Source organism: Colobus angolensis, unplaced genomic scaffold (genome assembly GCF_000951035.1).
Source record: "Colobus angolensis palliatus isolate OR3802 unplaced genomic scaffold, Cang.pa_1.0 Scaffold515, whole genome shotgun sequence".
In the NCBI taxonomy this organism is placed as follows: domain Eukaryota; kingdom Metazoa; phylum Chordata; class Mammalia; order Primates; family Cercopithecidae; genus Colobus; species Colobus angolensis.
The window spans coordinates 156,385-182,508 of NW_012118655.1; positions in this window are offsets into that span (position 1 = coordinate 156,385).

The window sequence follows — 26,124 nt, forward strand, 5'->3', positions numbered from 1 at the left end:
TTGGGTTAAATCTGCTTAATGTTTTATAACCTTCTTGTGCTTGAATATTGATATATTTCTCTGGGTTTGAGAAATTCTATATTATTATCCCTTTAAATAAACTTTATACCCCTCTCTCTTTCTCTATCTCCTCTTTAAGGTCAATAATTCTTAAATTATTGAATTTTGAAGGTTTTTGAGGCTATTTTCTACATGTTGTAGGTTTCTGTCACTGTTTCTCATTCTTTTTTCTTTTGTCTCCTTTGACTGTATATTTTCAAATAGCCTGTCTTCAAGCTCACTAATTAATTCTTTCTTCTGTTTGATCAGTTCGCTATTTAAAAACTTTGATGCATTTTTCCATGTCACTTTATTTTTCAACTCCAGAATTTCTGCTTGCTTTTGTTAAATTTATCTGATAGAATTCTCAATTATTTCCCTGTATTATCTTGAGTTTGTTTGAGTTTCCTCAAAACAATTATCTAGAATTCTTTATCTGAAAGATCACTTATCTCTGTGTCTCCAAGATTATTCCTGGTGCCTTATTTAGTTCATTTGGTGAAATCGTGTTTTCCTGCATGGTCTTGATACTTGTAGATATTCATCTGTGTCTGAGTATTGAAGAATTAGGTATTTATTGCAGTCTTTGCTGTTTGGGATTATTTGTACCCATTCTTCTTGGGAAGGCTTTCCAGATATTCAAAAGACTTGTGTGTTGTGATCTGAGCTGTATCTGCTTTAGCAGACATCCCAAACCCAGTAATGCTGTGGTTCTTGTAGATTCATAGAGGTACTAGCTTGATGGTCTTGTACAATATCCAGAAGTAATTCTCTGGATTACCAGACATAGACTGTTGTTTTCTTCGCTTACTTTCTCCCAAACAAATGGAGACTTAATTTCTTTCTTTCTCTCTCTCTCTCTTTCTTTCTTTCTTCCTTCCTTCCTTCCTTTCTTTCCTTTCTTTCTTCCTTCCTTCCTTCCTTCCTTCCTTCCTTCCTTTCCTTTCTTCCTTTCTTCCTTCCTTCCTTCCTTCCTTCCTTCCTTCCTTCCTTCCTTCCTTCTTTTTTTCCATTCTTTTTTCTTTCTTTTCTCTCTCTCTCTCTCCCCCCCACCCTCTCTCCCCCCTGAAGCTGGGTGTGGAGTGACATAAGCGTCTCTATGGCCACCACCACTAGGACTGTGCTGGGTCTGACCTAAAGCCAGTACAGCACTAGGTCTCACCCAAGGCCCATTGTAATCATTATCTCATTACTGCTTATGCTTGCTCAAGGCCTTAGGGCTCTGTGATCATCAGGTGGCAAAGCCATCCAGGCCTGTGTCCTTCCCTCCAGGATGGCATGTTACCCCAAGCCTCAGGCAGGTCCAGAGGTGCCATCTGGAAGCCAGGTCAACAACTTTAGAAGTCTATCTAGTGTTCTGTTGTACTGTGGTTGAGCTGTCACCCAAACCACAACATACAATTCTTCCCACTCTTCCCTCCCCTTTCCAAAGGCAGAGGAGCCTCATCCCATGGCCATCACCAACATAGACACACTGAGACTGCTGCCAGACTACCACCCATGTTCCTTTAAGACCCTATGGCTCTTAAGTCAGCTTGTGGTGAATGATGCCTCGCCTGGGACTCACGCGTCAGGGCAGTGGGCTCCCCTCTGGTCCAGAGAAGGTCCAGAAATGCCATCCAAGTCCCAGGTCCTGGAATTGGGGGCTCCAAGAGCCTGCTTGGTGCTCTACCCACCTATGGCCTAGCTGGTACCTAAGGTGAAAGACAGAGTTCCCTTTATTTTTCCCTCCACTTTTCTCAAGCAGAAGGAGTCTTGCCCCATGGCCACTACAGCTCAGAATGTGCTGAGTCTCACCTCAATCCAGCTAGTCTCAGAGTCTCACCCAAGGCCCATGATGTACTACCTGGGTATTACTGGTGGTTATTCAGAGCCCAAGTGCTCTTCAGTTAGAAGGTGATGAATCCTGCCAGAAGAAGGTCCTTCTTTTCAAGGCAGTAGGTCCCTTTCTGGTGTAGGGACCTGGAAAGGATGTCTCATGACTCTGACCAATGCCCTAGCCTACTGTGGCTGAGCTGGTATCCAACATGCAAAACAAAGGCCTCCTCACTCTTACCTCTCCTTTCCTCAAGCAGAAGGAAGGGAGCTCTTTTGGAGCCATGAGCTGTGCAGCCTGGGGTTAGGAAAGGGGTGATGCCAGCACTCCCTTAGCCACTCTAGCTGGTGTCTCAGTAGGTCATGTTCCCACCCCTCCCCTACCCAGTGCACAGGCACTGGGCCTAGTTCAGCACTAGGACTCATCTAGCAGTTTCAGACTTTGTGGCCTAGATTGCCATCCAAATTAATTTAGGGCCCCAGAGCCCCAGAGCACTTTAGGGCATGATGGAGAGGCTTGTGGGAACTCAAGTTCTGACCACTGGGATTGGTGATTCCTCTCTGACTAGGGTCTTTTTAAATGTTAACTCAATGGGTGGGTGTCAGCTAAGTTTGGTCCAATTTTGCTTTCTGCTATAACAGGGCAGAACTGAGTTCCACATCTCACAAATGCTGCACTCTCCTTCTCCCCAACATAGAATCGCTCTCTGCATCATGTTGTCACTGCTGGGTGTAGGGAAAGGGTGGCATTGGTGATTCAGTGCTGGTTTTCCTACCTCTTTGGTACCTCTTTCAGTGATGCAAAGTTAAAACCAGGTACTGTGAGTGCTCACCTGCATTTTGATTCTCATGAAGGTATTTCTTTGGTGTGTAGACAGCTGTTAAATTGGTGTCCTTCTTGGGGGCATGACTGATGGAACCTTCTATTTTGACATCATGCCCCCATGCTACCTCCTCTGTGACTTCTAATCTTAATTACAGCCTGGGGTGTCCAGTGTCCAATTTTCTGGGCATGAGAGGCAGCAAGCAAGGCAGTGACTTTTTGTATCCATAGCTACAGTGTCAGTCTCAAAGAAGTCATTTCCATGATGGATCAGTTCTATATTCCTGGGGATTATTCCAGGAGGACCAGTCTAGAACCTGATCCTTAAATCCCTACAATGATTTTGAAAATATCTAATTCTCCGAATTAAGTCCTTTCCTGCTTAAAATTATCAAAGTAGTTTCTACTTTCTGAACTGAAGAATGGAACCCATAGAAAGACATAAGAGGTGTTGCCTGGGAAAGGCCAATTGACCCATCATGAAGAAGCCTCACATTGCCAAGTGGCATTTACCTTGGTGAATGCACTGAGTTCCAGTTAAGATCCTTGGCTTGCCATCTTAGGACCCAATGTACTGGAGTTGATGGGGGTTAGATGCTCAGTAATGCTAACAGAGCTATCAAGAAGAGGATTTATAAAACCCAAAGGCTGTTTTAATTATTTACAATGAGGGATGTGCTATGAGGAAGACTAGAAGCATACTGGCCTGACCAGCAATTTTGCTGATTGTGATCGAGACACAAGAGAACTCAAATTTTCAAAGGATTCTCATTGAGTACGTGTATTAATCTGTTTTCATGATGCTAATAAAGACATACCTGAGACTGGGAAGAAAAAGAGGTTTAATTGGACTTACAATTCCACATAGCTGGAAAGGCCTCAGAATCATGGCGGGAGGTGAAAGGCACTTCTTACATGGTGGGAGCAAGAGAAAACGAGGAGGAAGCAAAAGCGGAAACCTCTGATAAACCCTTCAGATATCATGAGATGTATTCACTATCATGAAAATAGCATGGGAAAGACCTGCCCCTATGATTCAATTACCTCTCCCTGGGTCCCTCCCACCATACATGGGAATTCTGAGAGATACAATTCAAATTGAGATTTGGGTGGGCACACAGCCAAACTATATCAGTAGGCAATGGAAGCAAAAGAAGAGCTACCACAGGGAAGGACTTGCCCCCTGGACCAGACTAACCGAGAGTCCTGGGCACCCTCTCCTCTGGAGAGTGCTTGAATGCATTTTCCAAAATGATGTCTCTGGGCTCCTCTTTTTTTGTGCTTTCAAAGCATATCCATTTCCCTTCTGATCCTAAACATAGAGGTGCAGGCAGGCAAGGGAATAAATTGCACTGTGAACACTGATTGTGCCTTCCTATGTAATCTACCAAATGAGAGACTCAATCTGAAGAGTTTACTCCTCAAACAGGACTTTGGCCTAATTTCTGTTTAACCCTCTTATCTTCAGAAAGGTGTGCAACAGCTGAGCTAAGGTCAGCTCTGGTCAGGAAGAGTAGGCTAAATATTGATAAACAAGAAATAAACTCTACGTCTTTAAGAAGAGGCTATATTTAACAAAGCATCTGGGTGTGCTATTTTTTGACATGAAAGAGTAGCCCTTGGAGAATTTCCTAGATTGGTTGGCATCAGTCAAAGAAGACTAAATCATTCCTCACAAACAATAAAAGCAAAATTTTGAGTGTTCAAGGGCAACTTCGAAGCAGACAAGGTGAGGACAGCACCCCTCCAACCCCACCCTGCCTCATGATTCCTTCCATTTTCCTCCCCTCACCAAAGACACAAGGAATAACCTAAGGAAAAGATAGAGGGTGTGTTGGGAAGGGGTCCTAGTAAGATGTACAAAACAGAGAAGAGAAGGCAGATGAGAAGTTCTATATTCAATCTTGGGGAGTTTGTCAGGACTGTGACTTCTCTGCTAGTATTCCAAGATCTTCAATACATCCCTACTCTTCATATCTCCCTGTATGAATGATGCTTGGGAACATGTTTTTAAAAAGGGACTGAGCTCCAGGTTTGGGTTTATGTAAGGTAGAGAAGAAAAGAGCTGCAAGAGGGAAGATATAGCAGAGAACAAGAATTCTGTGAGAGGAGAAAGTTGGACCAAGTGATGACCAGGAGAAATATTAACATAAGTCTCTAAGAATTCCTAGCAACCACAGTGGAGGAAGGGTGAAGAGAAATTGTCATAAAAATGACAGGTTCATTTAATCCACTTTTGTTTACATTTCAAAGAATAGGGCAATTGGGATGGCCTGGAAAACTTGGGCCAGAATCAGTGCAGTCAAAAACCTGGGCCAGAATAAATGCAGTTAAGGGAGAAGAAAGGGGTTAAGTAGAAGATAATGTAATGTAGAGCCTTGTGTCTTGCATGTAGAATAGATATTTCACCTTCTTAATATTCTTCTTATCCACTTGAAAATTGTCAGTAACTTGACTTTCCAGAAGCCAGAGGAAAAGCTTTTCCTCTGGCATTTCCTAGACTCTTGTCATCCATCCCATGTTTTCTGACTGGCCAATGTGGTTGCCTTCTAATTTTAAAAGCATCCCTGCACACTCTTCTCATTGTACATGAAGTCACGTCAATTCATGCTTCTGTGACTTAAAAAGGCACAGTACCTCCTCTTTGTTCTTTAATTCTTAAAAGAATTCTGATGGAGAGCAATAAAATTTCAGCCCAGTAAAGATATTAATTACAGAGTTTTAAATACTTGATGAAAGGTCCTTTCCCTTGATAGGAGAATATCCTCTTCCAATTAGAAAAAAACAAACAGATTCTTAAGGTTAAGTCACGTAGCTTCTTGCCTGGTGCCCACATGAGAGCTTCTATGGACTCATGTGAGTGAAATCCTGGGGTATAAATGATTTCTTGTTACAGAAGAGGACAAATCTGAGCAGGAGGAGTGGTAATAGTCAGACAACTACGTGTGCTCTCTGGAAAGTTTTACGAGGTTGCCAAATGCTTCCCCTGAAAGAGTGAGACAGAATGCCTATGAGAAATCATGACACCAGGCTGTCTAAAGTTTTTAAGTGCCTTAGTCAAAGCCAAAAATTCTTATTCATCAGAAAGGATTTTGTGGGTGAAAGGAAAGTTTTGGATTAAGTTTTTTAACCTTCTTGAATAGGGTCACAGTGAAATTTATAGTAAATAAAGCTTAGTGACTTATAGCAGCATTTTCCACAACAGCCAAAAGTGGAAGAAACCAATGTTCTCATCAGAGATGCATGCCTGAACAGAATATGGTATATCCAATGAGAGATTATTCAATCTTATAAACGAAGGAAGTTTTGACACGTGCTGCAATATGGATGAACCTTGAGGACATTTTGCTAAGTGAAAGAAGTCAGTCACAACAAAAAGACAAATACTGCATGACTCCATAGAGTGGTAAAATTCATAGAGACAGAAAGTAGAATGATGGTTGCCAGGGGATAGGAAGAAGAGGGAATGGGAAGTTATCATTTAATGGGTACAGGGTATAAATTTGGAGAGATGAAAAAAGTTCTAGAGATAGATGGATGATGGTGATGGTTGCACAACAATGTGAATGTACTTAATGCCACTCAACTGTCCACTTTAAAATGGCTAAAATGGTAAATTTTATGTCATGTATACTTTACCACGATAAAAAAAAAAGCTTAGTGGGAATAATATTGTGTTATTTTGTAAAAGTTTGCATGTTAAAAAATCATATTTTGGGGGAAGCACTCATGAGAAAAAGTTCTGTTGTTTGAATCAACCAAGAAATGCTTCACACAAAGCACATTAATCACAGAAAAGTCTCTGAGAAGACCTGCATTGAAATCATACTACATTGTTTAACCTAGCATTTCATATGTGTATTTGACTCTAGGACACTTCTTTCCAAAGATTTCTTAAACACCCATCAGAACTGGTATTCTGTGAAATATCAGTTTGGAAAGCACCATTTTAAATTATCCTCCTATCTGTATAGTAACTGTGTCTAGAAAGTAATGAGAGGTTTTCTTTATGGACTTTGGAAGTGCAGTTCTTTATAGAAATACCTCATTAACTTTGTGACAGCAATTAGAGATTAATTATTTTGTTATGTTTTGTTGTTTCAATAAAGAGACCACAAGAAAAAGCTCTCTGTGAGTTGAACGGTCCTTTGGCTACTACTTGAAAAATTTTAGTTGTTAATTCAAACAACTATTCAAAATTCAACTATTAATGAATAGTTGTTTGATTTTTGCTGATAATGGAGGCACCACCACTGTCACCTTAGTGGCAGCTACACGGATTGTAGGCATGTGACCTGCAAATACAAATCAGTCAATTGACAGTAACCATCACCCAAATGGCTTTCCTTATCTGTCAGGGCTTCCCTTCAAGTTGCCTGTTGCGAGGTGTCTATAGGTCCTGCTCGGATGGAGAGGTTTATGTAAGAAACAGTCTCATTCTCATAGTTATTATTTTACACTTAGATTTTTCCCTACATCTCCAATCATGATTAGTTGCACAAAAGAAATTCTCTCACAGTGTACCTCATACTCACAGACCAACATTTTGAACAAATTATTTTTACTTTCTGGAAATAAGGAACTTGGACTAGATTAAAAAAGTCCCTATTATCTTTTTAAAAATCACTTTTTTTCAGATAAAAGCATGATTTTCCTTCTTGGCAAATCAATATTTCTTTATCTTATTAAAATTTCAGGCCTAGATATTTCTCGTTTTATAAGAATTAGTGTTTTGAATACAGTGGTTTTATCAAGTTAAAAAAATCAGTATTGTTTAATGCCTACAACAATATTGTGTTTATTGAATTTTTAAAAATTAATTTTTTGTGGGTACATAGTAGGTGTATGTATTATGGGGTACATGACATGTTTTGATACAGGCACGTGGTGTGGAATAAGTACATTGTGGGGAATGGAATATCCATTGCCTCAAACATTATCCTTTGAGTTACAAACAATCTAATTACACTGCTTAAGTTATTTTAAAATCAATACAATTTATAATTGCAAATTGTATTTGCAGTTAGGTTATTATTGTACAGTTAGGTTATTACTGACTATAGCTACCCCATTGGGCTGTCAAATAGTAGATCTTACTCATTCTTTCTATTTTTTTGTACCTATTAACCATCTCCACCTCCCCCTTCCACATCCCTACCCTTCCCAGCCTCTGGTAACTATCCTTCTACTCTATACGTTCACAAATCCAATTGTTTTGATTTTTAGATCCCACGAATAAGTGAGAACATGTGATGTTTGTCTTTCTGTGTCTGGCTTATTTCACTTGATATAATGATCTCCAGTTCCATCCATGTTGTTGCAAATGACAGGTTCTCATTCTTTCTTATGGCTGAATAGTACTCCATTGTATATGTGTGCCACATTTTATTTATCCATTCATCTGTTGATGGACACTTAGGTTGCTTCCAAATTGTAGCTATTGTAAACAGTGCTGCAACAAACATAGGAGATAGTACATCTCTTCAATACACTGATTTCCTTTCTTTTGGGTTTATGCCCCGCCTAGGATGCTGGACCATATGGCAGCACAATTTTTAGTTTAGAAGCCTCCAAACTGTTCTCCATAGTGGGTGTAATAATTTGCATTCCAACCAACAGTGTACAAGAGGTCCCTTTTCTTCACTCCTTACCAGCATTTGTTATTGCCTGTCTTTTGGATATCAAGACACTCGCCTCAATCTACCCAGACTCAGAGAGTTGTGGGTGTTTCCCTTTTTCTGCAACCTCGCCAACATCTGTTATTTTTTGACTTTTTAACAATAGCCATTCTGACTGGTGTGATACTGTTGGTGAGAGTTTAGTTCAATCATTGTGGAAAGCAGTATCGTGATTCCTCAAAGAGCTAAAAGCAGAATTACCATTTGATCCAGCAATCCCATTACTAGGAATATAAATCATTCTACCATAAGGACACTTGAAAGTGAATGCTAATTACAGCACTATTCACAATAACCAAGACATGGAATCAACCTAAATGTCCACCAATGACCGATTGGATGAAGAAAATGTGGTACATAGACACCATGGAATACTATGCAGGCATAAAAAAGAATGAGATCATGTCTTTTGCAGTAACATGGATGGAGCTGGAGGCTGTTATCCTTAGCAAACTAATGCAAGAACAGAAAACCAAATACCATACGCTCTCACTTATAAGTGACAGCTAAATTATGAGAACTCATGAACACAAAGACGGGAACAACAGACATTGGGGTCTACTTGAGGGTGAATGGTAGGAGGAGAAGGTAGACAAGCAGAAAAGAAAACTATTGAGTTCTGGGCTTCATACATGGGTGATGAAATAATCTGTACAACAGATCCTGGTGACATGAGTTTGCCTATGTAACAAACCTTCATGTGTACCTCCAAACCTAAAATAAAAGTTTAAAAACTAAAAACTAAAAATAAAAAATAATGAGTAAAGAAGATTTACTTCTTCCAAGAGCTTACATACGATCTTATTGAGGAATGTAGATTGTATAAAACATACTCGAATTCATTAACTCTTTTGTTGCATCCTCAAGGACTCTATACAGTAGATAAGGTAGATTTTAAAGATAGAAGTCTCAGATAAGAAAGACAAAGATTGAATATTTATTGATTAACTAATTCTATTACTGGATCATATTCCAGGCACCATGAGATATAGTTTGGATATTTGTCCCTGCCCAAATCTCACATTGAATTGTAATCCCCAATGCAAGAGGTGGGGCTGATGGGAGGTGTTTGAGTCTGGGGGTGGATCCCTCATGACTTGGTGTTGTCTTCACAATAGTGAGTGACTTCCCAGAAGATCTGGTCATTTAAAAGTATGTGGCAACAACCCCTGCACAATCTCCCTCCCTTGCTCCTGCTTTCACCATATGATACACCTACTCCCTGTTTGCCTTCCACCATGATTGTAAGCTTCCTAAGCACCCCAAAAGCTGAGCAGATGTTGGCACCATGTTTCCTGTAAAGTCTGCAGGACCATGAGCCAGTTAAACCTCTTCTCTTTATTTAGAAAAAAAAAATACAACTTTTTGTTTTGTTGATCTTTTGTATTCTTTTTTTCATTTTAATTTCATTTATTTATGCTCCAATCTTTATTATTATCGTTCTTTTTCTAATTTTCAGTTTGGTTTGCTCTTGTTTTTCTAGTTCTTTAAGATGCATCATTAGATTATTCATATGAAGATTTTCCTCTTTTATAGATGTAGACACTTATAGCTATAAACTTCCCTCTTGGTACTGCTTTTGCTATATCTGATAGGCTTTTGTATGTTATATTTCCATTATCATTTGTTTCAAGAAAATTATCAATTTCCTTCTTAATTTCTCCATTGAATCACTGGTCATTCAGGAGCATATTGTTTAATTTCCACGTGTTTGTATAGTTTCCAAAATTCCTCTTGTTACTAATTTCTAGTTTAATTCCACTGTGGTCAGAGAATGTGCTTGATATTGTTTCAATTTTGTTGAATGTTTTAAGATTTGTTTTGTGACCTAACATGTGTTCTATCCATGTGCCGAAGAAAAGAATGTGTATTCTGCAGCTTTTGGATGAAATGTTCTGTAAATATCTACAGGGCTATTTTATCTGTAGTGCAGATTAAATCTGATATTTCTTTGTTGATTTTCTGCTTGGAAGCTTTTTCCAGTGCTTAAAGTGGGGTGTTGTTGTTTCCAGCTGTTATGGTATTAAAAAGGCCTATCTCTTTAGCTCTAATAATATTTGCTTTATACATCTGGGTACTCCAGTGTTGGCTGCATATGTATTTAAAGTTGTTATATCCTCTTGCTGAATTGACCCTTTTGCTATTATGTGGTTGCATACTGTGTTTATATCTCTCATACTCACAGAACACTTTTCTTAACACAACAACAGTTATGTTGTTCTTTTGCCACACTTTTGTCACTGGTTTTTGACAAATTGCTCTTAGAAAAGGCAAAAATGTTAAAAGCTCAGCTATTTCAGAAGTGAACAGAACATTTAAATGAAACAAAGTGAAATTTCAAAAACACCTGTAAGTGGTAACATTCAAAGATAAACAATAAAATAATTGAAGAAGAATGTAAAACTTCCAGACCAAACATGCCACGAATGGAATATTTTCAAAAATGAGAAAAGAAAAATCATAGGAAAAAAAAAAAACAAAGTAGAATGGTAGAAACCAGCCCAAATATTTTAATAATCAGTAAAATGAAAATGAGTTAAACATGCCTGTTAAAATAGACTTAGATTGGATTTGAAAACAGTAATACAAAATTCTTCCCTGTGCTTTTACAAAAACATGCCTGAAGCTTAAAGGCCTGGAAAGGTGAAAAGTAAAAAGGCTAGAAAAAGATAAAATACCTACATCCTAAACAAAAAAGCTGACAACAAGATATTCATCTCAGATAAAATAAACTTTAAGACATAAAGCATCTTTAGGAATCAATAAGTCTCTATGTAATGTTTAAAAAATTTTAATACCTAAAAGCTACCTTAAAATATTTCAAAAATATAAAGCAAAAATTGATAAGGTACCTAGAATTACCATGAGAAATGAGCAAATTCAGCATCAGAATGGAGGATTTTAATTTTTAAAAAGTTCAATTATTGAGAGGTGAAACAGACAAATATTAGGGTGTGGTTATGATAAACTGATAATGTGAGTCATTTAGCTTTTTAATTTGATAGAATGCCTATTTAGTGCTAGGCACTATTCCAGACATACAGATATGATCCCTGATCTCATGGGACTGACAGTCCAGGTCCTAGGGCTGATGGAGAAGGATGTTCACGACACGCCCTCACCATGACATGGAATTTGGAGGTATAGTTTAGTGGTTAAGTTTGCACACTTTGAATGGAGATCTTTTTGGGCCTTGTCTCTAGCATACAGGAATTGCATGGTTTGGACGATCATTTAATCTCTGTCTACTCATGTATAAAGCGGATGCAATGCCTATTTCCAAGTGCTGGTGAATAATACTATATAGGGTATTTGAAGCTCTTAGCACAATGCTTGGCATAAACTTTCAGTAATTGATCACACGTATCATTACCTGTCATTTTGCTAAAAGCTTTGAATCAACAGTTGCTGCTGAACCAGATGGGCAGGCTTTAATAACACCCTGATTGATAAGTAATGGTACTTTGTGGATGAGTATTGAATGAATCAATCTATTTTCCCACGAATCCTAACTTTCCAGTTTTTTATTCTTTTTAGCCAACTTCATAGTTTTGCATATTTGGGACTTGTGGTTGGTGAAACTGAATGCTATGGTTGCTTTTTTTTTTTTTTTTTCTAGATGGAATCTTACTCTGTCGCCTAGGCTGGAGTGCAGTGACACAATCTCGGCTCACTGCAACCTCTGCCTCCAAGGTTCAAGTGATTCCCCTGCCTCAGCCTCCTGAGTAGCTGGGATTACAGGCACCTGCCACCACACTCAGCTAATTTTTTTGTATTTTTAGTAGAGATGGGGTTTCACCATATTGGCTAGGCTGGTTTCGAATTCCAGACCTCAAGTGATCCACCCACCTTGGCCTCCCCAAGTGCTAGAAATACAGGTGTGAGCCACCGCGCCCTGCCTATGGTTGCTTTTGACAGTTCTTTGTGTACTCAGAACCTAAGAATCAGATTACGCATGTGTCTTACTTAGCATCCTGGTCAAAATGGCCACTTCCCACCCCCCTCCACATGACTAGATATTCTAACATTATGTTTGCATAAAACTCAGAATAGGAAACTACTAACTTAAAAAAACATTCTTTTATCAGTGGCTGCCTGGTTATGAGCTCCTACTTCATTTTAAGGGATCAGCACCAAATATGGCCAGGAATCAAAACAGAGACGTTAGTGCATTTTTGTCATGTGTAATTCCTTTAATATACCAGTAAATATTTACTAAATGCTTCTGAAATGTCACACTCTTTTTTATTTCAGAAATGGTCGAGAATACAACTATGAATAAGTTGTGATTCCTACTCTGGAGAAAATTACTGTTTAGGGGGAGGAATTAGGCAGGTATAAAAAATAACTCTGCTCCCTCTAAGAGCAAGAACAAAGCAAGGATGTCTACTCTCACCACTTCTTCTCAACACTGTTCCAAAAATTCTAACCAGTGTAATATGGTGGACATCACAGAGAAATAGAAGGCATAAATATTGGAGATAAATAGTTAAAACTCTATTCTCAGACAAAAACTACTAGGACAAGTGAATTTATCAGTGTCATAGGGTATGAGGTCAGTATGCAAAAGTCAATTGTATTTCTATATATTAGCAATGAAGCATTGGGAAACAAAATTTTCAAAGCAATACCACTTATAATAACATCAAAAATATAAAGTACTTAGGAATAAATTTAACTGAAGATCTTCAAGTCCTTTGCATTGAAGATTACATGGCATTGTGGAGATATTAAAGACCTAAGTAAATGAAGAAATATACCATGTTCATGAATTAGAAGGCCCACTGTTGTTAAGATGTTACTTCTCCCCAAATTGGTCTATAGAAATACAATACCAAACAAAATCCCAGTTGAAATTTGGAAGCTGATTTTAACACTGACATAAAAATTCAAAAGACCTAGAATATCCAAAACAATCTTGAAAAAGAACAGGGTTGAAGAACCTTTGCTTTCTAACTTCAAGATTTATAAGAAAACAGAATATTTTCATTATCCTGGAGTAGAAAAAATTTCTTAAATAGAATAATCATTAACCATAAAATAATTGAAAAGTTGTGCTAAACAAAATTGAAAACTTCTCATCAAGAAACATCATTAAGCAAGTGAATAGGCAAGCAACAGACTGGGAAAAGATGCTTAAGATTGATGTATACCTCAAGCAGGTACTTGAATTCAGAATATATACAGAATTTGTACAGCTCAATAATGCAAAGACAAAAACCTCAATTTAAAACAGATACTGTGCAAAAAAAGATATAGAAGTGGTTAATAAGCACATGAAAACATGTTCAAAATCAGGCAAGTGATGAAAACCACAAGATACCACTTGACACCTACTCAAACGGTTAAAAGGAGAGATTGATGACAATAAATATTGGACAGGATGTGGAGTAGCAAAAAATTCTTATATATTGCCAGTGAGAGTATAAAATGTTATGTCCACCTTGAAAGACTACCTAGAAGTTTCTTATGACATTAAACATACACCTATTCCGTTACCCAGCATAACAGAAGAATGGGTAAGTAAATTGTGGTGTATTCTTACAATACTATACCATTCAGCCATAAAAAACTGAATTACTAAATAAATGAATTCTCAAAAACATGCTGAGTGAAAGAAACCAAATACAAAAGAATAAGTATGATTCCATTTATATGAAATTCTATAACAAAGGTAATTTATAGTGATAGAAATAAGAACAGTAGCTGCTACTGTTGGGGACAGGGAGTGGGGATTGATTGGAAAGGGGATGAAAGAACTCTCTAGAATGACACAAATGGTGGGGTTAAAATAAGTGTACTTATTTGCCAAAAATCATTGAACTGTATACTTAAGATTTGTGCATTTAATGGTATATAAATTTAAAAGAAGGAAATAACTCTACAAGGTAGCCATTTATAATTTTACCAATGCTTAAATCACAAACTTAAATATCCTATTGTCCGATTACATTCTCTTTGGCCTCATGAAGCACTCCACTTTGATGACCTTACACTTTTTCTGTATCTACCACCTTTTTTTTTTTTTTTTTTCTTCACTTCCTCTTGTTCAGGTGCAAGTCCATGGACCATTACTATAGGCCCTCCCTTGCCGATACCTTCAACTCTCTCACCTCTTTCTTTCTATTACATGTGCCCGTTGTAACTCAATTCTGCATAAACCTATTCACTGCCTTTTCCATGCCTGCCTCCATGCAATTGAAACTGGGCAAAAATTCCACAATTGGGTAGATAGGCATGACTTTTCACTTCTATTACTCTAGGCTCATGATTTCCAACCTCAAATGGGAAATTGGCACTGCCAGTCACCACACAGCTGAGATAAGCCCATTCTTTGACTCTCCTCGGGGAATATTTGTACATTCTCCAGTTTTCCAGCTGTATTCATCCTACCCTGTATTCCTCTCAGTTAATGACCTTGTCTCCTATTAATTAAAAACAAAACACACAAACACCACCTCACCCTCACCCCAAATCCCACAATGTACAATACAGAAACTCTACCTGTTTCTCTCCACTACCAAATTCAAACACCTGGTGGCATAACCACCCAATTTTTCTCCTTCTTTACTGTTTCTGGGAAGAGATTTCATTTCCTCTGCAAAGTCAGACACCACATTTGTGCTCGGATCCCATGTCCTTTATGCCATATCAGGCGGTTTTGTTCCATCATTAACATTTCCGTCTTTACTCTCTATTGGATTTATCCAATAATTATTCTGACATTCGTACACTACCCTTTTTGTCCTAATCATCTCCAGCTATTGCCCCAATGCTCTGTCTCCCTTAACTGCACTTCTTGCAAGAGTTGTCTGCAGTCTCTTCCTCACCTCTCATTTAGTCCTCACTGTACTCAATTTTAGTTTCTGCCTCTTCCATTTCATAGAAATGGATTTTGCGAAGGGCACTTCGTGCTGCCAAAGCCAGTGGTAGTTTCTCTGTCCTCATCTTACTGGACCTTTCTGTGGTAGTCTAGGCTCTTAAACACTTCTTTCCTGAAACATGCTTTATCTCTTGGCTTCCATGACACTAGACCCCCAAGTTTTCTCCCAGCTTTCTGGTCTTCTCAGACTCTTTTGCCAGCAGCCCTCTCTTCCCCCTATCCCATCTAAACTCTAATGTTTGAGTTCTCTAGGAAGCAAGCAGTCCACAATCCTCTTCTCTTCTTACTTTAAATTTGCATTCCACCCAATCCCATTACTTTGGATTTTACTATACACTGTCACTCTTAAACAAATAATTGTAGCTCAGATCTTTATTCCAGACCCCAGACTCTCATTTTCAATGACTTATTCCGCATTTGTAACTTGGAGGGCTCACAGAAATCTCAAAATGAACATGTCCCAAGAAAAATTTTGGTTCCCTTATTCCCACCCCTTCATCATTCTTTCTCTTCTGGGTGAATTGGACTTAGGAAGAACCAAACCCATCTTTCTTGCTACCTTTTTCTGACTCATTGGTCCTCCTGACATATTCTAATTCATCACAAATTGCTATCAATTCTGCCCCTACAACGTGCCTTAAAATTATTATGCACATGTCCATGTCCATCTCCGCAGGTTCAACCCAAGTCACATCATCTTTTGACTGACTCTTGCCTGAATAACTCCTGCCTCTCTTCAATCCACTCTCCATGTGGTAGACAGAGTAATTAAACAAATGGATATAGGATAATGTCTCATGTTCACACACAAACTCCCCCAGCCACCGAACACTATCAGTGTCTTATTTCATGTAAAACGCAATCTAAAACTCTTAACATGATCTCAGGCATGCTTTAGCTCTCCTCACCAACTTCCCCTTGAATTGCTTTTCTACTCATTTGCTACAGTGATTTCCCTCCTCTCATTGGTCCCTCAGGTATACCAAACTCTTTTCATCTCAGCGAGTCTGTACAACCTGTTCACTCTGCCTGGAACATTCTTTCCACCACTCTTTGCCTGGCTAACTCTGAGTCAGCTCTCAGTTCCAACAATACTTCCTCAAAGTGGCCTCTCTGCTATTCTGTCTCTGAAAGAGTTCTGAGAGCCCCGTCTTTCCTACTGTAACCTGTAGACCAGTTTGTATTAATAAATATATATTTATTTGTGTGTTGGTTACAATAAATATGTGTATTACAATAAATATATATTTATTTAATGCTAGCTTTCTCTAGAGATATTTAGTCTCCACAAGGCCTGTTTTGTTTACCATTGTATATCAATGGTTGTACTTCCTGGCCCCTAGTAGATGCTCAATAATTATTTGTTGAATGAATATGAGGTAGATAATGACAAATTCTCCAACCTCGGGCCTGGATCAACTGTCTGCGTAACTGTCCCAAATCCCCTCCAGGCAGGGTGAATGGTTTACTCTGACAAAATTCTATTCGATAGCCCTCTGTGTTTACATTTATAGTGCTAGTAATGAGAGATATCATTAATATTCACTAATATCCCATGTCCCTCCGCTTTGAGTTATAGATAGGATTGTACCTTCTTGCTGTGTTAGATTAAGTTTTGCCCCCAGCATCTGCTGCCTCTGTGTGATAAGATTACTCTACTTCCCCACCTTTGCCATCAGCCTTGGCCACGTGAGAGGTGGTGCTCCTCCACATAGGAAGATTATGCTTCTCTGATATCAGATATTGACCATGAAACTCATTTTGGTCCACAAGTAGAAGTGAAGAATGCTACTCCCGAGCAGAAGCATTAGAGCTATTACATCAGTCCGCAGACTTTCTTTTCTATCTATAATGAGAATGACATTGTCCTACATAGAGGCTGCTCCTTCAGCCTGGAGCACAGGGCATTAGATGACCACAGGATATATGAGAGAGAAAAAAATCACTGTTTCTGTAAACCTTGAGACTTGGGGGTTGATCATTCCCACAGTTTAACACAATCTAAGCTGACTGATCGACTTACGTCCTTAAAGTTATCTGCAACTGGTTCTGCCAACAAAATATGAGAAGTCATGTGTATCACTTCCAGGCAGGTTCAGCTTGGTTGAATCTTGCCAGGCTTGAGAAGTTAGAGCCTCTGGGCCCAAATGCAGTAAGACAGTAAAGAATCAGGAACAAAACATTAAGCATATTAGATATGTATGTCTTAGTAAGGAGAGAGAATGAGAATACAGCTGTACTTTGATCCTCTAACCCAAATCCATGCTGCTGGCCTTTGGGCCAGTAAGCATTCTTATTGGATAGGACCTGATCTGTAAGGGTCCTGAATCCCTGGCTATCTTTCTTTTTTTTTTTTTTTTTTTTTTTTTAATTTTGAGACGGAGTCTCGCTCTGTCGCCCAGGCTGGAGTGCAGGGGCACAATCTCCACTCACTGCAAGCTCTGCCTCCCGGGTTCACGCCATTCTCCTGCCTCAGCCTCCCGAGAAGCTGGGACTACACGCGCCTGCCACCACGCCTGGCTAATTTTTTGTATTTTTAGTAGAGAAAGAGTTTCACTGTGTTAGCCAGGATGATCTCAGTCTCCTGATCTTGTGATCCGCCGGCCTCAGCCTCCCAAGGTGCTGGGATCACAGGCATGAGCCACTGTGCCCGGCCGGATCCCTGGATATCTGAGACCACTTAGTCCGATCTCTGAGACCACTTAGTCCACAAATGATATGAAGGAGTACTTACTTCCACAGTTTGGCCCAAGACAGACCTCACAGGAGGAGTTCATGTCTCTCTTTCTCTGCCTACTGGTGGTCATTGGCGTGTCTCAGTGTGGGATTCAGAACCTTTTCCCTAGAAGGTACCGAAAGAACATCATTACTTCATTGGTAGGTGCACATGGCCAGGAAGTCTTTGGGAGAGTGGCATAAAATACGTATAAAATACTGCCAAGCTCCATCTTCTGCTTTCAGAAACACTTCTTGATACTTGCTGTAATCCTGGCATTAACAAACATTATCTTCTTACAACCACCAGGTAAGGAAATTATTACTGTCTCCATTAAATAATGGGGACATAGGGTCAGAGAGTATAAAGATCTTGCCAAAGGATGCAGAGCTAGTGAGCTGGGAACCTGAGATTTACAAATATTTGAATTCTTGCTTCTTCTTTTTGTCTCTCTCTCTGTCTCTCTATCCCTTCCATTCTGTGTTACTGAAACTGCACAGACCACTACTAACCTCTAATAGCTCCTTCTCTAAATCTCATCCCTAGGATCTTTTTCTTTGAAAGCTCTTCTTTCTGGTCTCATATTGAAGAATATTTTTCAGTCTCCTGAAAATAGTTCCTTTGTGACAAAAATTAGTTCTTACAAGTGTAATGGAAGAGCTCTGAGAGGCAAGCTTTTGGAATCAAAACAGCAGAACCTTCTTTCCCAATTCCTGTCGGTTACTCCGGCATAGGTTGTACCAGCAAAAATAAGATTCGGGCCCACATAGGAAACCAGAGAGGCATAGGGCTCTGTTGGAGCTGCTGGCCCAAGACCTTCTTAGGTATCACCCAGTGTCCACCTGTGTACCACAGGTGCTGCAGAGGAGAAAAAGCCTGCTGCAGGCCCCTCTTTCCGGAACGTGTCCCAGAACTAATTGTGGGTGATGTCTCCTGAGTCAAAGAGCACACCATAATTAGGGGGACATGCTGGGGCGGCCACAGGCACCCACATCTTAGATGGTGCCACCCACTGTGCCTGCTGGCTGCTGCCATGTCTGTTCTCAAGCCGATCTACTGGCTCTTGATGGTGACTAATTGTCAGCTTGTGCTTTTGCTGGGTGTTTCAGGGCTTGTCGTAGTTGGACCTTGAGGAAGCTCCTGGTGGAAATTTGAACGGCACATCTGAGTTCTGCTAAGCTTTGTACAGAAGCAGTGTCTTCCCACCCCTTCCTTGCTGTTTCCTCTCTTTTCAGTAGGTGCTGGCAGGAAAGGAAAGGATCTCCAGGCCCTAATTGAGGGAGAAGGTGGGTTCTGTGCATGTGAAGATGAGTCTTTAATTTAGGTCAGACAAATGACTGTTTTTTGCAGTTGATGTCTGATTCTCATGCCTTATTCTTTAGCTCTGGAAAACTGACCTTCACAGACACAAGTTGGCATGAATGTAGATATTCCTTATCTGGTTCTACAAATGCTGATGCAGCACCATATTACACAATATAAAAGTGAATCACAGCTGCCCCACCTCACGTCTAAGCAGCAAGGGACTTGAGTGTGAGGCCTTTGCCTACTGAAGGGGCAGAAAGGAAACCTGGGAAGAGCTTTGAGAGGGGAAAAGCAGCAAGCAGAGGGGCTTCTCCTTTCTCGGCGGGAAGTGAGAGACAGCGTCTCACTTTCCAGGGCTTTTGGTGGAGTTGGAGAAGGCAAGCCCATGGTCTGGCCCATTCTTAGTGACTTCTTGCCAGCACTGACTCACCTGGTTTGGTGTAGAATTAAGTTGGTATCACGCCACAGGAAACCACAAGGCCACAGAGGTGGGCAGGAGTGTCTGGCTCACCCTCCCTCTGCCTAGAATTGGCTTTTTTGAACTACTTTCTGGCTTCTTCCCTCATCTTCACCCAGTCCACTTTTCCCACCTGTCCCTTTCTCAGCCCTTCCTTATGGATTCCTTTGTCCATTTCTGGACTGCTTCCTTCCTTTAGCAAGCATTCTTTCCAAATCCCTTAGGAAGTGTTCCTTGTGAGATAGTTTCCAGCAATATTTCTTAAGACAGAGGTCGAAATCTTGAGTCACTCCCATGAGACCTCCCATTTTCTGGAAAGTCCTAGTTCACTTAAGCCAGCATGTCCAATGATTGAGGTTTATTTAGGTGGAACTCACTTCCCTGTCCCTGGATTTTCATTGTTGATTGTTGTGGTTTTATTTTTCACACATTGGGGATTTCCTTTCTGACTCTTCCTTCTTGGCCCCAATCCACCGCCGATTAAACATCTGTGTGGATCCTTCACCAGGCCCTGTGTAAGCTGCTCAGCCATGAGACTCACCTGGGTGCTCAGGTCTGAACCTCAGGGATCTAGTGGACTAGAAGGAGTGCTGATTCTAGAACTAAAAAGTGGGCTTCAAGTGCAAGTTCTGCTGCTTGGTCACTCTCAGAACCTATTTCTTCAGGAGAAAATGAGACTTACAATATCATATATATGAAACTGCCATGAAGTGATGTCTATAAATAAACCAGAATACTATATTAAACCATTGTGCATGATCATAATAATGGCAAACAGGAAGAAAAAAGAAGAGTGATGAGGAGAATAAGCACAAGATGACTTTCTCTTCCGGGTGGGAGGGAAGCAACCTTAGGTAGACTGTTTGAGAAGAATCAGTGGCTTTTCTTTATTGAGCAGAAGTCATTGAGCAAGTATTTACTGGTCACTACTACATGTTAGTGTGGATTCAAAAGCAAATAAGATCTGGTTTCTGTGTGATATGCCATAATAGACACAGGTATAAAATAACAATGGACATGAATGAGAGACCAGTAAGTTTCCCTAGGTGTGATTATGTGGGGAGTCCAAGGCCATAGGCTTTGGAGAGCTGGTTGCATTTAAGCTGAGCTTTACATGATTTTATTAGGCGAAAGGGAGTTCTAGGCTGAGCAAATAACCTGAGCAAAAGCATTGAGGTGTAAAACTGGCAGTAAGTTCAGGGAGCAAAGAGTAGTCTATTGTGACCAAAGATGATTTGTGTGGATGAGGTAGTGGGTGAGGTAGTGGGAACTGAGGCTGGAAGGTGGGCTGGGTCCAGATGGATCCAGATGGCACAAGCTTGTGTGCTGAGGCCAAGGGGGTTGTGCTGGGTTCTGTGAGTCCTCAGTGCCCTTGGAGTCCGTTTGCATTGCTTTGAGTTTTAGGAGGGATTTCCCCCTCAACTGTGCATTTTTGCAACTGTTCAACGTCTTTCCGTCCTCCTTGATTATATATATTCAAGCTGTGGGAACAGTACCACTTTCCAGGCCCACTCCCACATTTGCAGGGCTCAAGGCAAGGGTACAAATGGAGGCTCATCTGCTAGATGTTTTCATTCTTAACAGTTGTAAACTAACTTTAAAACATATTAAATCAGAATGTTCTATGCTCCTCACTTGACAAGTATACTTTCATAATCACCCTGAAGATCAGGTTATAATTGATCATTTTCAGACTCTTCAGAAAACTGGTTTTCCCTGTCCTCACCATACTGTCTCCCCTCCCTAACTTGACTTCCCATCCCTAGCTTTGCCCCGTTCTGTGAGAATCCTTTCTCAAGCACATGGGTAGATAATACGGTCCACATATCTAAGCTATGCCCACTGTCCCAGTCGTCACCCCAGGGCACCTAGAGATACTCATCTTGGGAGCCAAGTGGTAGACATACCAGAAGCACAGGGCTCCTCTGCAGGGAGAGGCCAAGGGAAATGGCCAGACTGGGCCATGGGAGTGAGCTGGAGGTCACTGGGCAGGGGCCCTGATCCACAGGGCATGCTGTAAACAGAAAGTGACATATGCTCTGAATGGTCACATTCCATAGGCCCAATGAACTTCTCACTCAGCCGGGAGAGGCACAGCCACAGGCATGCCAAAGTAGAGCCCTCTAAAGGGCAGACCCAGAGCAGAGCCACCTCTTGTCTGGGCCTCAGGGTGGGGCTGTGATGAGCCACTTCTATCTTTGGTGAGTCCACTTTCCGGGTTACTGGGCTGAGTTGGTAGAAGCATCAGACTTTGTCAGCAGGTAGTGTTCTTACCACCTCCTTTTCCCAGTGGATAGAGAATGCACTATATCGCTTGGTGGACAAGAGTCTTAGCATGACAGTATATTTTGTCATGCTACCAGAATATCAAGAAAATTTCAGAGGCTTACGGAAAGGAGGATTGCTCAAGGATATTCTATATTAGGAAATACTGGTTCAAATAGTTACATGAAAATGACAAGCATAGTTCAGGCGTGGTGATTCATGCCTGTAGGCCCAGCACTTTGGGAGGCTGAGGCGGGTGGATCACTTGAGGCCAGGAGTTTGAGACTAGCCTGGCCAACATGGTGAAACACAGGCTCTATCAAAAATACAAAAATTAGCCAGGGGTAGTGGTACACACCTGTAATCCCAGCTACTCAGGAGGCTGAGGTAGGATAACCACTTGAACCCGGGAGGTGGAGGTTGCAGTGAGCCAAGATTGCACCACTGCACTCCAGCCGGGGTGACAGAGTGAGACTCCATCTCAAAAAAAAAAAAAAAAAAAAAGAAAGACAAGCACAATATGAACTGCAGAACTTTCTTTTTTTTTTTTTGAGACGGAGTCTCGCTCTGTTGCCCGGGCTGGAGTGCAGTGGCCGGATCTCAGCTCACTGCAAGCTCCGCCTCCCAGGTTCCCGCCATTCTCCTGCCTCAGCCTCCCGAGTAGCTGGGACTACAGAGCCCGCCACCTCGCCCGGCTAGTTTTTTGTATTTTTTTAGTAGAGACAGGGTTTCACCGGGTTAGCCAGGATGGTCTCGATCTCCTGACCTCGTGATCCGCCCGTCTCGGCCTCCCAAAGTGCTGGGATTACAGGCTTGAGCCACCGCGCCCGGCCCAGAACTTTCATAATCTGGTGTTATACTCTTTTCCTTAGCATTCCAGCTATTTCAATGCTGGACAAGTGGGAATATCCTGTAGCAAGGACCCAACCTGCTCAGAAATAGTGAAGCTCAGATGATGTGAATAAACAGGCCACCAGAAAGGAGGATGCAAAAATATACACACACAAGTATTATCTCATGCCATAATACCCATAAATGTTAGAGCTGGAAAGGTCCTTAAAGTTTTACAGATGGGAAAGGGGCTTGCCAAAAGTGACAGAGAGAGGAGCAGATCCTTGGTTTTCACCTGAGTCTCTTTTCCTAGACTGGGACTCTTTCCATGGTTTCATCACAACCTCATGTTTGGTTCCAAAATTCTCTAGACCAGTTAAATGGGGCCTCTGTCTGTTTATAACAAAGGCATGGAGAAGCTGATGAGATTTTTCCCAGGAAAAAGTACTCTTTTTCTCTTTTGTCCTGAACAAGTTCACAATCTTTGCTCACAGACCCACCATTGAAGCCCTCCCATTTAGCCCCAGGCAAGGCACTCCATGTATTTCCTGGGAACTGCTGCTTCACTGGCACCCAAGTCATGGCTATGGGGCCATGGAATGCATTCAAGGAGCAGCCAGCACCCAGATTCTTGTGACCACAGTTCCTACTTCCACGTGGGATTCTGAGAATAATAATGATGATCAGATAGACATGATGAATAGGAGAAGCTTAACATAGTGACAATACTGACACTGATCAAGACTAGAAAATTATAGTTGCCAGATCACTAGAATTATTGACTATTCTGATCTGGCTACTTAGTTGCAGATGGAAGATAGCCAAGAATCACAGGGAGAGGAAGCTTGACCAGGAGGCCGTGAGCTGATCCCTGAGGTGACTGTGGTTGCCATTCTATGCCATTCTTTGTGCCTGCCCCTCCTCTGCTGCTCCTCCTTTGGGTCTTCTGCCTTCCCTCTCCTCTGCTTATGTGCTAAGTCTACAGATTCCTCTGCTCAGATCCACAGACATGACATATGGAGGATCAAAACCTTCCCCATCCAACTCCATGTTCCTTCCAGGTTCCAGGGAGCTTCCAAGCCACCAGGGGCCACTAATGTCTAGAAGCCTCTGGTCCTCATGAGAGAACGAGGAGCAAATCCAAGCACTGGGCAGACCCTGTAAGAGTGCCGCACCTTCACCCTTCTCTGCATATCCTGGGCTCGGGGACCCGGAGGGAGTTGGCAATGGCTAACAAGTTCTATTCCATCTGCTCCTTCTGGCAGAGTGGACCTGGAACCTGGAGCCCTTCTCTAGGTCCCCCAGAGCCAAACTGTCAAATGAATGACAGCTAAGATTCTATCGACTTCCCACTGTCTGATTCTTTTCTTTCCCTGTGACATTTTTACACTGTGCGTTTTAATTTGGGTTTGCAGAATTTCACAAGATTCTTGTTCGATTTCCTTCCTCAAAACACTTTATTGTGATTGTAACATTGAAAACAGAGAAACAAACCACCTCCATGTGTTTTCTTAAGACAGGCCTGAAAGCCTTGGAGCCTGCTGTGTCACACTACACGCTGTTTCATCCTCTACTCTCCTCACTCTGATTCCTTTAAGGCCAAACTTTTTCACTGTTGCTGCCAACCCTGTGTTAGTGAGACTCAATGAGATGGTTTTTCCTCTGCCCCCCACGCCTATACAGTGTAAAGGGGCCATCCTGGGTGGTGTCCAGCTAGGAAAGCCCATCTGATCTCTATTGCTGTCAGAAGATTCTAGAATCACAGGGGCTTGGGTTTGAATCTTGATTATACCTTACCAGCCATGTGACTTTTTATGACAACTCTGAGTCCAGCCAGCTTTCTTGTTTATTAAAAAATGTATCTCTCTCATAGGGAGTTTTTTGAAAAGTAAATGAGATGAATATGGAATGCCTGACACATATTATCATCTTCATAAACTTTTGTCCTCCTCAAACTGTCTCTCACTATGGAGGTGATTTTGCCTTGGCCAGCAGGCTGGAGGCCTCCTGGGGAAGCATTGAAAGCAAGAAATTGTATCTCCTAAAAGAAATTTACGTTACTTGCTAGATCAATAAAGAGATACGAATGTCTTAATTTACCCAATCCTCATAAAACGCACCAAAATAAAGCTAATGATACAAGAAATCTCCTTAAAATTTTCAACAAGGCTTGCTCAGTATGCTGAGAGGCAACTGTATTGTTGTAGCTCATGAGATAAAATTTATGTTTCAGAAAATGCTAAATATTGTGTCATGAACTTTCAAAATTACTCACGAATAGCCAAAATCTCAAATATTAACCCACAAATGCCAAACATCAACTTACTTTCAAAGCTCTGGAGAGAGGGGCAGATATTTTCCAAAAGTGTGAAAAAGGGTGGAAGGAAAGGTCCCATCAGAAGACAATATTGGCCAGACATGGATCAAACCACCAGCAAGTGATTCCTGCAGTAGGGAAGACTCTGTGGAGAATGTCAGTCCGGTTTTCATTTCCTCTCCCTGAGTGTTGGGAAAACTAAACTTACTCTGGAGAACAGATCTGAGGTTGTCAGCTTGCTCTCTGTCCCTGATTGCTTTGGGGAATATGCTCCTTTTGGGGGTTATATGCCTAGGGATGCAAACAGTAGTTTAATGAACTTCTTTTTGCAGGAGAAAAGGGGTTCTTTTTTTTTTTAAAAGTAAAATAAGGAAAATAACAGCATTAGCAATACTGAGTTCCTGTGGAGAGTTCCAGTACAAGAACAAATTTAGAACAGGAACAGCAGGTGATCTTCCTGTAGCTTTTTGTGCTCTGAATTGACTTCTTAGAGGCCATTGTAATAAAACTAGGAAGTTGGCCCAAGAGATCTGGAAGAAGTGCTCAAGTTTTCATATTATACCTATTTCAAATATATCAATATATCAGCCTGCATTTTGCATCTGTGTTAGGCCATTCTTGCATGGCTACAAAGAAATACCCGAGACTGGGTAATTGATAAAGAAAAGAGGCTTAATTGGCTCATGTTTCTGCAGGCTGTACAGGAAACATGGTGAGAGCATGTGCTCAGCTTCTAGAGAGGCCTCAGGAAGCTTTTAATGATGGCAGAAGGCTAAGGGGAGCAGGCACGACACATGGTGAGAGCGGGAGCAACAGAGAGAGAGGGAGTCTCCACACACTTTTAAAAAGCTGATCTCATAACTCACTCGCTATCATGAAGACAGCACCAAGCCGTGAGAGATCTGCCCCCATGACCTAAACACCTCTCACCAGGCCCCACCTTCAACACTGAAGATTACATTTCAACATGAGATTTGGGTGGGATAATTATCTAA